Here is a 12,266-nt window from a genome sequence, read left to right as displayed (position 1 = left end):
TATTTGTGCAATATATTGTATGTCTTGTTTTTAATTTTTGTAACAAAGCCTTGGAACCATTTTTAATATTAAATACATTTAATCTAGTGTGTTCTCCGTGATTTTTTGTGAATTTACGAAGCCCGGGAAGGCTCATGCTACATGTGTATATGATTTAAGTGTACGCCAGTCACGGTCAGCTGTTCAGATTGCTGTATCTGGGACAGGCTGGGCGTTCCTGACAGTAATAGTAAGAGATAAAGAGAACAGAGGTGGAGAGGTAAAGGGAGAGTAAGGGGTGAGACAGAGCAGCATAAGAGTTCCTAGGAGTTTGTATGTGTACATGAATATTTATTACATAGCTGGTGATATTAAATGGTCTATCAGGAAACCCTACCAGAAATAATTTTTTTATATGAAAGTCTTACTGAGTTCAACATAAGAAACAGAAAAATACAGTTCAAGGTTTTTAATACAAGTAAATTTGTATATATGTAAATTTATATATTTAGTCACATTATTGGAAGTGCAGAATGTGTTTGTTATAACTTACTAGAGATTTTTGATAGTTGAAGAATTTAGGGTCAATTACAGTCTCTGGTACCATGTCACCCATACAAAAACTCCCTCTGGCATGCTACGAACAGTACTATAGGTTCCACCTAGTGGCGCTGAATATGTCCCCTGGGTGGTACTAGATATGCCAATGGGTGTAGCTAGGCACACCCCTTTTTCAGATGAGGACACACCCCCTTCAACGGCACGCTGCTTAGGTTTTACATGTGGAATCTCCCTGAAATTTTTCAAAAGTTGGCAAGTATGTATAAAGTGGGGAATTCAATTAGCCGTGAAGAGTCTCGCGACCATTCCGGAGACACTTTGTGGCGGATATTTTTACAGAAATATCTGCTCATTTTAACTTGCGCAACATAGAGGTGCGAGGAAAACACTAGTTTGCAGGAATCTATAACCTGCAAACTGGATTTGTTCTAGTGAAAAGAATTGCCACCTAGTAACAGCTGGTGGGTTAGACAGCAAGCCTCCCTAATATGCTGAGACAGAGGGAAGCAAAAGTATTTTCACTTCCTCTGCAAAAAGAAAAACAGAGGACGCTCGCGGTCAGGTGGGCACGCCAGAGCACTGCTGATCAAATGTTTTGGAAGCTCCCAGGTGGCAAGCCAGTCCTAGAAAGGAAAAGTGTAAAAAAAAGTAACCTTTGAGCCTGACAATTCTGGCACCTTTAAATTGTGGAGAAAGACCAAAGACACATATGTTCTTAACCAAGAAACAACAATTTATTGGAACTTTAACTGACAACTTATGGTAATAGTTGATATGCTGTTGTTAGAACTAGGAGACGAGAAGCTGGAAAAAACAACTTTGGCTCCAAAACTTAGGAAAGAATTGTAATGCTTGGATTACTTCTGTTCCTTATTGGTGGCTGCCTGGGGCTTCTTTTGGTCCCTTGCTGCGACCTAGAGGGATGATAGTAGGAAAGATTATTAATACCCAAACATAGAGTCTCAAAAAAAACGCAGGATTTTTAATGGGAGGTTTCTAAATGGTTGAATTTGAAACAAATAAAAAATAAAATGGCACAATAAGCTTTTTAAGCATTGGAACTACACATTAAAACTAGCATTGATACCACACATTAAAACTAGCATTAATACTGCACATTAAAACTAGCATTAATACTGCACATTAAAACTAGCATTAATACTGCACATTAAAACTAGCATTAATGCAGCACATTAAAACTAGCATTAATGCAGCACATTAGAAATACCATTAATACCGTACAATAAAACTAGCAATGACACCGCACATTAAATGTAACATTCATACTGCACATTAAAAAAATAAAAGCAAAAAAAATTGATACCAGTTTTGAATATACTGCATACATATATGCAATATAAATAATGCAGCAAAATTGTTACAGGATCCTCTAGTTTAGTAATCATTATTAAAGTAATTTTCAAAGCCTGCCTCTTATATTAAAGCCGGAATTAGATATTTTTTTTATATATATATATATATATATATATATATATATATATATATAAGTTTAGAGGCAGGCTGCAGCTTCGACAATTACTTTATTAATCATTAAGAAGATAGAGGATCCTATAACATTTTTGGAGGTTTAACTGAAAAAAGCTTGGTCTGTAATACAAAGAGTAAACAACATGTCTCTAAGCTTTGCTTTATTTTTAATCTCACAAATTAATATCACAAATTGAAATTAAAAGAAAACACCGCACCAGGCAATCCACACAACTCCCCCTCAAAAATACATTTCAATTTGACTTTAATAGCGATCATGTGTATCTTAAGGGAGGGTGCACCCACTCGTTTAAATTCATATAATACAAAGACACCAAAGAAAAAAGATAATGAGCTTATGGGGCTCTCTGATGGATAGAGTGCCACCTGCTGTTGCTAGGTGATATGCCTCCCAAACAGAAAACCAGCGGACATTTGTACCGTAGTAATGATAAAAGTGCGCAGTCGCAATGTTCTGAGGAGCATCACGGCTAATTGAATCTGCCCCTGAAGCATACTTACCAACTTTTTTCGCTATGAGCGTAGATCTGTCACCTCCAAAACAGCCACATCAGTGCATGAAAAGAACTCTCAGGTTGAAGAACAAATTGGGCGTTCGCAGATTCCTGAGGAGAGTCTAAGGGTGTTCACGAGTGCTATATTTGAGTCTGACAATTCAGATTCAGACACTGTAATTATAGAGCAGCCTCCTTCCACAATTTTCCAACCATTTTGAAATGTTAGGATAAGTAGTAATGATGATAATTTAGACATAGAAATTGAGGAATTAGCTAATGTGCAACAGAAGGAGGGGGATAATTGCGGACCTGAAAATGATGAATGTGTTGTACTTGGACAAGATAATGAGGAATATGATGTTGGTTGTGTCCAAGTAAGACAGCCACCAGTAGTACCACCTAAAGCCCATGAAAAGCACATTGTCATGCTAAAGCATAAGACCAAAAAATCCCCCTCTTGCGTGTGGAAATATTTTTATCCCAACCCAGACAACATTTGTCAAGGTATCTGCAGCCTATTGTGATACCACAATAAGTAGATGTAGTGACGTTCCTAGGCACCTTCTCCCTGTTACATCATTTGCAGTGACTTCATTGAAGTAGTTTATCAAAAAGGTGAAAAGTCATGTATAGTAACAAGCAGTCCAGCAGTAGAATGGATAGACACTATGCATCTTCACTGTCAACACCTTCATCATCAATGTCCTCATTATTATTACATAGTACATCCAATTTTTAATGGAAACTGACACCCCTAATGCAATCCAGAATTTCCAAGAGGCATCCTACGACTTTTGCTTCTGTTGTGGGTGAAACTTCTATACAGAAGGGGACCAAGAAGAGTAAGCATAGTCTTAATCAACAATTGTCTGTAAAGCACGTGTTTGCAAGAGGAACAACATATGACAGTCAGCATCCTGTTACACAGCAGATCACTAAAGTGAAGATAGCTATGATAGCATTGGATGTGTATTCATTTTGCATCAGATTATAGCAGATTAATTAAGGTCATGTGTCCACGCAACCAAATTCCATTTTGATCCCATTTCTCCAGAGACAGGGATCAACTGATTTGTGAGTGTATAGTACAGGTAGTAGAGTATAATGAGAAAAAAAGAGTAGAGAGTAAATACCTAATCTTGTGTGATCAAATGAAGAGAGGGTTCCAGAGTGTAGGGAATTGAGCTGGTTGTTTGTCGAGGAACAGGCCTGAACAGAGATAAGAGATTGTAAGTACGTTTGCTAGGCAGTGTTCAGAACAATTCCATAAGAGTGCTAGATAGCAGTATATGTGAGCAAATCATTAGAGGTACGAGATTTAAACCAATTACGTTCTGCTTTGCAAGAAAGTCTTTCAATATGTTGTGTTTTTTTAAGTGTGCCACAGCTGACATCTTAGTCAGCATGGAGTATGAAGAGTAGCTGGAGTCACTTATTCAAGGGCTCATTCTAGGGTTTGGTTAGGAAGTTTTACATCCAGATCAGGAGAGGAGAATGTTGAAACTGGGGAGAGAAAGTGTTGCAGAGTGGTGGAAAACTGTTGAAAATTAATAGAGATAAGATTTCTGTGGGTATGAGGAGGCTTGGAAGAGTTTGACAGCAGAGAGGTTAATGTAATGGCAGAGAGCTGTAGCTGGTAAAGTGGTAATCTGAGAGGGGAAAAGAAGCAAATCAGAAACCGAGCATAGTCCAGAGAAAACAAGATCAAGACAATGGCCATCTCAATGAGTAGATTAGTCAGTCCACTTGGAGAGTCAGAGGTAGAAAGTTAAGGGTAGTAGTTTGGAGCCACAAGTAGAATGTGAATTAGCAATGGGGATGTTGAAATCACCCATAATGATAGTGCGGATGTCAGAGAGTAAGAAATGAGGGAGCCAGACATAGAAATGTTCAAGAAATTGTTGATGTGGTCCAAGCAGACAATAGATCACATCAACACACATACAGAATAAGTTGAAAATCCGAATAGCATGTACTTCAAAACATGTGAACGTGACATTTGGTAGAACTGTGAATGTGCAATGTGGGGAAAGAAATAGTCCAACCCCAACTCTATGTCTGCTCCCAGGTCTGGAGGTGGGGCTGAATTGGAGATCACCATGTGAAAGGGCTGCATGCGAGGCAGTGTCTGATTGTGTAAACCATGTTCAGATTATTGCCAGAAGGTTGTTTGAGAGGAACAGGTCGTGTAAGTTTGTTACAAACTGAGTGTGAATTCCATAGGGCAAATTTAAAGGACTTTGAAAGAGATGGGAGACAGGTAATGTGTTTGAGGATAGCTGGATTTCTTTAGTGTTCTGAATAAGATATACGTTTATGGGGGGTGTAGGGGATGTGTGATCTTTTATATCTTGGCGACAGGGTGAGGATGTTACAGTTAGGAAAAACAAATAGGAGAAAACTTGATGAGTTTTAATTAGGTGAAGTGGAGTAGTGGAGGCAATTTGGACAAAGGTGTATGTTGAAGGGAGGGTGAAGGGTGATATATTTCTAAAGATAATGCCATGAAAGGATAGTAAGAAAAGCAATTTGTTAAACATTGTAATTGAAGAATGAAGGCCAAGAAACTCAGGCAAATAAACTTAAGAGATGCAAAGAAGAAAAGAAAAGAAAAGAAAAGGAACAAAAAATACCTGGTCCAGCATTTTTCAGTGCAGTTGGCGAAGAAGTGCAGGATAAAGTAGTTTTTTGCTTATATCTGGATGTTTTCCAATGTTGTTTAATGTTTGATCCACTGTGTTGTCTAACTGTGCATTTCCTAACACTGTGTGAGAAAATCCACTTACTGTAGGTAACCCCAATGCGTCACACCCCAAACAAGTTTCTCCTTAGAATGAATGCTAAGATATAGTTGGAAAGAATACAAACTATCTACATCTGTGCTAATTGGTCAGCTTATCAGAGAAGAAAACAACTATTGCAACTTATTCAGGCTATATGAGATCCAGGCCAGTGTCGTAAACTTTGCTTCATTGATCAGCGCAGGTATAACACAGGTTATAGCAATAGATAACAAATACCTGTTACATACTTTAAAAATAAACAGTTGTACAAACTAATTGTTACGAGCCTTGGCAATCCGCAGCTTGCCTCCTTCAGCTGTTATCATGATGGCCAGGATGTTACTTCCTTTTCGCCATTCTGACCATCACCATGGTTCTGATTGGTTGTTCTCTGTATTTAAGGCAGGGAGGGCTTAGCCTCCCTGCCGTTTACAGCATTCACACTCAGTGCTGCTGTTCACCTGCTGTTTCTCTCCTGACTTTGGCTGACCTTCTGTTGTGACCCTTGCTTGTACTTTGGACCTTGCCTGTGTTAAATATGATTTTTGTTAAGGCCTCATAAAGCCTTTGTTCAGCCATTTTTGTAACTTGCATAGATATATTAGAGGTTATTCATTTTCTGCTAAAATACAGTTTTGCAAGATTTAAGCCTACTGCCTTGAGGTTAAGCTGATATAGAGAATTTCTGTGAGAATGAGGCAAGGTTTTTCTAAAGGAGTCATGCACGACAACTGGGTTCATTATCAGCTTGTAGTTGCACCCAAGACCTTGGATATGGCAGACAGGAGATAAACCTCCAGCTCCCCTTGAGATAAGAATAAATGGCACATCTGTCCTGAGAAGGGGGAGAAAGTTAAACACCTCAAGAATACGTGAGATAGTTAATCCGCAGCGCATCCCATAGACTATTGTATGCTTACGACGTAGGATTCATATATTAAGACTATAAAATCTTGTATCTTGATATCAATAAACAGAGAATATTCCTTGTATACAGAACTTGGTCTGTGTCTATTCTCTCCAGCTGATTGAAGCGCTTCCAGATATACTTGACAGGCAAATTTGGAACAGATTATTAGATCTGACACCTGTTTGCCTGTTGCCCTGACCTTTTGCTTGAATACTGGTCTCCACTGTTTCACTTGTGACCCTGACCTCTGCTTGGATACCGATTTGCCTGTCTGCTACGGACCCCTGACCTCGGCCTGCCACTGACCACTCGCTCCAATCTGGGCTAGAGCCTTCGGTTCCATCTGTGCTACGGTCATCATAGATGACCTTTTACTACACTGAACTTAAGACCCGGGGGCATTCAAGTACCTGTGAGCACATAAAGCTCTACAGGAAAGGCGGCTGCTAAAGGTGAAGACCTCAACACTATTCGTTCTAAAAGGCCTTTACACTAATGAGATGAGGTTTAGATGAGGTAAATGATGAGAGTTGTAGCAGTTCATGTACATACCTTAAAAAATACAATTGTATAAAGTGCTGTATAATGTTGAGAATGATATAGTACCATTTTCTTTCTCAAACCATTTCACTTCTGGGTGAGGACCACCTTGGTTTATCTTCTTTTGGTGTGCTACTATGTTTTATAGGTATTGTAAATATTTTTTTAATCTGCTATGTGATTAGCTGCTGTCAGCCTTGGAAGTCCCCTCTTTCAGATGATATGGTCATTTAGTAGTTCTTGTTTGGTGATAAAATGTGATTCACAGACAATTACACCCTACCATACAGAAAACACAAACCTGGGCAGGTTGGGGGATTTTGTAATGCACAGATCAACACCATCCCAGCACCTATAGACACAAGGACACCCATGTTTGAAAGATGTAGCATAGCTACAACAACAACAAAATGTCATTATCATTTTCAAATGCAGATTTTATTAATAAAAACTATGTGCAAAATATTGCTTGTTACTGTTTTGGAAAGGTTGATTAATGCTAAAGGAAGAACTACAAATTATTTATTGATGGTGTTTGGAAACAAAATGCACATTTCAGTTCAGTTCACTTTATTGCAATGTCAAAAAAAAAACATGTATTTGGGTAGATTTTTTTTTTTACCTTGACATGAGATATAAGCTAATGGTGTTTTCTGAATATTCAAAGACTTGTGAACAGACAAGCTATCATTTATGGGTGTACTGCACAAATTACTGCTATTGATGTTGGAATGTGACCAGCACAAAAAGTAACAAAATAAGCTTAGCGATAAAGGGGTTAGTTAACTATATATGCCACATTTACAATTTAATATCTGAATAATTTATATATTTCTTTTCATTTGTGTGTTGTATTCTAGCTCCTAGTCATACAAGGCCTGAGTCATTAAAGAGAGCAAGGCATTAAAAGGAGTAAATTTGATCCACGGACAAACCATGTTACAATGCAAGGGGTGCAAATTGTTTATTATTTTGCATGTAAGAAAAATACTGGCTGCTTTTTTAATGTAGCACAAAAATACTTGGTAGCTTTAGCTTTACACAGAAATTTAAAGTTGATCTAGGACATGCCCTACCCCAACTATAATTCTGTCCCCACATTTTAAATTTATCTCCCCCTCCAATGCAACATGGTTTTGCCAAGTTGCAAAGTTACTCCTTTTTGTTGCGTTGCTCTCCTTAATGACTCAGGCCCACAGTGTTTTATATACTGTATGTATGGTCTTGAAAAACGAATATTTTAAAGTAATTTTGCACCTTACTATTAGTATTCTATCTATTAAATGTGAGTGCTATTGATTTAATCATCAATATGAAATAATGTTTTATGAAATACATAAAATGTGTGAGAAGTTTGTTAATAACAGGAGCAGTAGGGAATATTTCTGAAAGTTCAAAATTGCAGCCTGCAGTTGGTATGTGCTTAGGAGTATCGCTGTGTCCAGTTGCAATATTGGGGTTGGGGGTTATTGATAACGTTCTCACCCACCCAGACCCCCTACTGCTCTCCTCTGTGTGCCATAGCTGGCACTTCCCTTGCACGCCCTTACCTTACGTCCCTGTGCATGTGCAATGAACTCAAAAGTGTAATTCTTTTCACTTGGAATTGATACAAATCACAATAATTGAGGATCATTATTTAGCTGAAAATGTCAGAAGAGGACCATCGATAGCCCTCTAGACAGTGGCTGTTGTACCTTGTAACTGATGGTCAGCTTGAATCTGTTTGGCAGTTGATTAAGGTGCTTTCTTCATAACTCGAACAATCCTGCACTGCAATCTTCGATTGCGGTTTCTCTTTCTAGGGAGGATGGATACAGTGCCATGGGCTTTAAACATCCTAATAACATTACATATGGTGGAAACAAGAACATTAAGGTCTCTGGAGATTTATTTGTAGCTCTGACATTGTCCATACTTGGCTGCAATTGCCTGTCTGACCTCTTCAGACAATTCTCTGTCTTTCTTTCTTTTCTCCATGCTCATTGCAGTACACACAGTGACACAAAACAGGAGAATGGGTCACTTTCTCTATTGAAGCTGATTTAATGATTATTTTTAATATTGCAGGCACCTGCTACTCACCACAGGTGAGTCCAGTTCCAAAGTGAAGCGGAATCACTTGCTGGAAATCTAATTATTTCTAACTACTCCTACAGGGTGTCACTAAATTTGTGTTGCTCATTTAAGGATTTCTGTGTGGAATAAATTACACAATTTTTTCTGCCTTTTGTGTTTTTTTGTTCCACTGCAAACCAAAAAAATACTTATGTTGATACCAAAATGTTTGTTACTTCCCACATTTTATTTGGAAGAAATGGTGCATTTATAGAAAAAAAATCAATATTAATGTAGAGTATAGATGGTAAAATGAATAGATCTAAGGAGAAAATGAGTAAATAAAATATAATTTATGGATGAACATGAAATAATTAAATTATAATGTTGGAGTGTTGGTGATGGATATATGTAAATTGAGAAATGGAGAAGATAATAGGTAATTATGATAGAATAAAAGATAATACAGCTTAATGATGATGATGATAATAATAATAATTATAATAATAATACTTGTATTTATATAACGCTTTTCTCCTAATAGGACTCAAAGTGCTATTCATTTGCAAAACACATGATATAAAATAAACACATAAAGGATAAACAGAGTAGGGAAAATAACTAAACATTTGGGTTTTTAAAAAATATAGGGGCACTAATGAAATTCTTGAGTAAATAGGTAAGCCTTGAGTTTGTTTTTGAAGATATTTATAGTGGAGACCTCTCAGGCTGTGCGAGGCAGAGAGTTCCAGAGAGTAGGAGCCACAAAGCTAAAAGCCCCCAGAATGAGATTACAAGTAATGTTAGTAGTCCTTAATATATATGTAAGAGGAAAAGTATGTAATAACAACAGATTGTTGAAATATAAATGCAGTCATGAAATTAAAAAAAAATGACAGATAAAAAAGTAATACAATGAATGGTAATAAATAATAAATAAAAAGATGTTCAAACTGTTTGTTATAAATGCTGTTAATATTTCCACAAAACAGTTGGTGCATTTTTGTATTACTATTCATTGTATTTTTTTTTATTTTATCTCTCATATTACTTTATTGCATTATTTATTTCATTATTGGCTTCATATTTCAGCATTCTGTTGTTGATACATGCTTTTCTGTTACATATACATTTAGCTAAATTATCTTCATCCTATCACAATTATCTTTCCTTCTCCAATATATCCATTTACATATGCCTACCACCCACACTCCAACATTATGCTTTAATTATTTCATGTTCTTTCATACAGCCTATTTTATTTGCTAATTTTGTTCCCATTCTTAAATCCTATAAGTTCACCACCCACACTCTGGTCCAACAATACCGACCGCTCTGTTAATACTTTTTTCAGCACTATTTCATTGTCCACAACCACCTCCCACCCCTTTCTATCTTGATATTCCTCCAAAGTTATATCTTATTTTATTAGTGTTGTGTTTCATTATGTCTAAAAGTATCCAATTTGCAAAGTCTACACTTTAACCCGTTCATATTTCCTGTGATACAACAGTTCTTGCCTATCTTATAATCTGTTAATTAATTTATTACTGATCTAATTTGACCATCCAATAACCCTTTGAATCAAAGTCGAATTAATAAAAAGTCATATACATGTAATAAGTACATCTAAATTTGTGTTTTGTTACTGTACGTACATTATTGTACAAACATTTATCCTTAATAATTTTTTTAAAAAACGAATAAAATAATAATAGTAAAAGCAAGTGCTGTAAAAAAAAGAATGAGCAAATATTAAACACTCATTCATTTATTCTCGGGCTTTGAACATTTTCACACGTTTATTAGAAGTATGTTGCTGACTCTAGAACCATCATACATAGTTTCATTTTGGACAATTTTCATCATACAATTATGTGAACATCCATGTGTTTTTATTATTTCAGTAAACACTCTATTTAGGCTTCATGTGCTTGTCATAAGGAAAAATCAGTTGAGTTCAATGGACCACACAAAAGCATTAAAGATAGCCTAAGACCATGGGAGATTCACATTATTTACATAGTGATTTGTGCACTATGGGCCTGATTCATTAAGGAAAGTAAAGCAAAAAATGAGTAACTTTGAACCTTGACAAAACCATGTTGCATTGAAGGGAGAGGTGAATTTAAAATGTGAGGACAGTTTTATAATTGGGGTACAGCATTTCCTAGACTAACTTTTAAAGTCAGTGTAAAAATAAAGCTATGAAGTATTTGCGTCCTACATGAAAAAACAGCCACTATTTTCCTTATGTGCAAAATAATAAACTCATTTGCACCGCTTGGATTGCAACATGGTTTTGCTAAGGTTCAAAGTTACTCATTTTTTTGCCTTACTTTCCATACTGATTCAGGTGCTATGTGTACAGTATATAGAAAACATGGCTTCCCATCCATGGTCCTGTAAATTAGTATGTGCAGTATACTAACAGCTAAATCGGCTGTTGAATTGGACTACTGTATATACCATGCTATGCTCTATTCCTCCATAACATGATCCTGCACAGACGATGAACAATTTGCAGCCAAACTTGGAAGCTGATTCGAGCTTTTAGCATAGTAAAAGCACTAATTTACAAACATTTTCCAGAATTTTGTATTTTATATATGCACAGTGCACAAAGAACTAAATAAAAAATACCAACCCTCCCTTAGTCAATAATGATGTTGTGAATACACAATGAACCAGGCTGTGTTTTCATGCCCAGCAGAATGGATGCCTCCATTGTGAGCAATTGGCAGGTACTTTAAACACTCATGTAAACAAGCCCTCAGCAACAAAACAAAGTATAGGAAGCAAAACAAAATCGGTAATTGATCAATTAGGCATACTAATGATCTTTTAGCATGTAAAATGATTTATTGATACATATATAAACATGAGGATTTCTTGGCTGGGGAATAAAAGAGCAAAGACCTCAATTCTCTGACGCATTCATTAAACCAAAGAACGAGTTGTTTTATGTTAAGCAAAGGTTAACCATGCATTATTTATTTATGTCTCTCATCACCCCATGGCTCCTAGGTAGAGTTAATACTGATCTGCGTTGTTCGGTATTAAATTACTAATCTGGTACTTTAGACCCTCAGAATTGAAATTTTATAGAACACTTAGATAATTAGAGAAAATGGAATATGGGAGAAGGGCTTAAAACATGAACAATAATGTTTCATGATTTCCAATTTTAGGCTTTTAGCAATTTGAATTTACTCCTGTCACTTTGCATTTTACTGTGGGGCATATATGGAGCAGTCCTAACTGCTGAACTCATGTTGTGAAATGCTCTATAAGTACATTTACTAGCCACTGACCTGCACAAAGCTTGAAACAAGCAGGTGAAAGAATAAATTAAAACGATGGCCACACACATGCAGGCTTTGTCAAGCAATTTGGTCATTGTATGCGGCCTCATTCTGAGCAATCAAG

Source organism: Mixophyes fleayi, chromosome 2 (assembly GCF_038048845.1).
Source record: "Mixophyes fleayi isolate aMixFle1 chromosome 2, aMixFle1.hap1, whole genome shotgun sequence".
NCBI lineage: Eukaryota > Metazoa > Chordata > Amphibia > Anura > Limnodynastidae > Mixophyes > Mixophyes fleayi.
Note: the sequence above shows the minus strand (reverse complement) of the source record.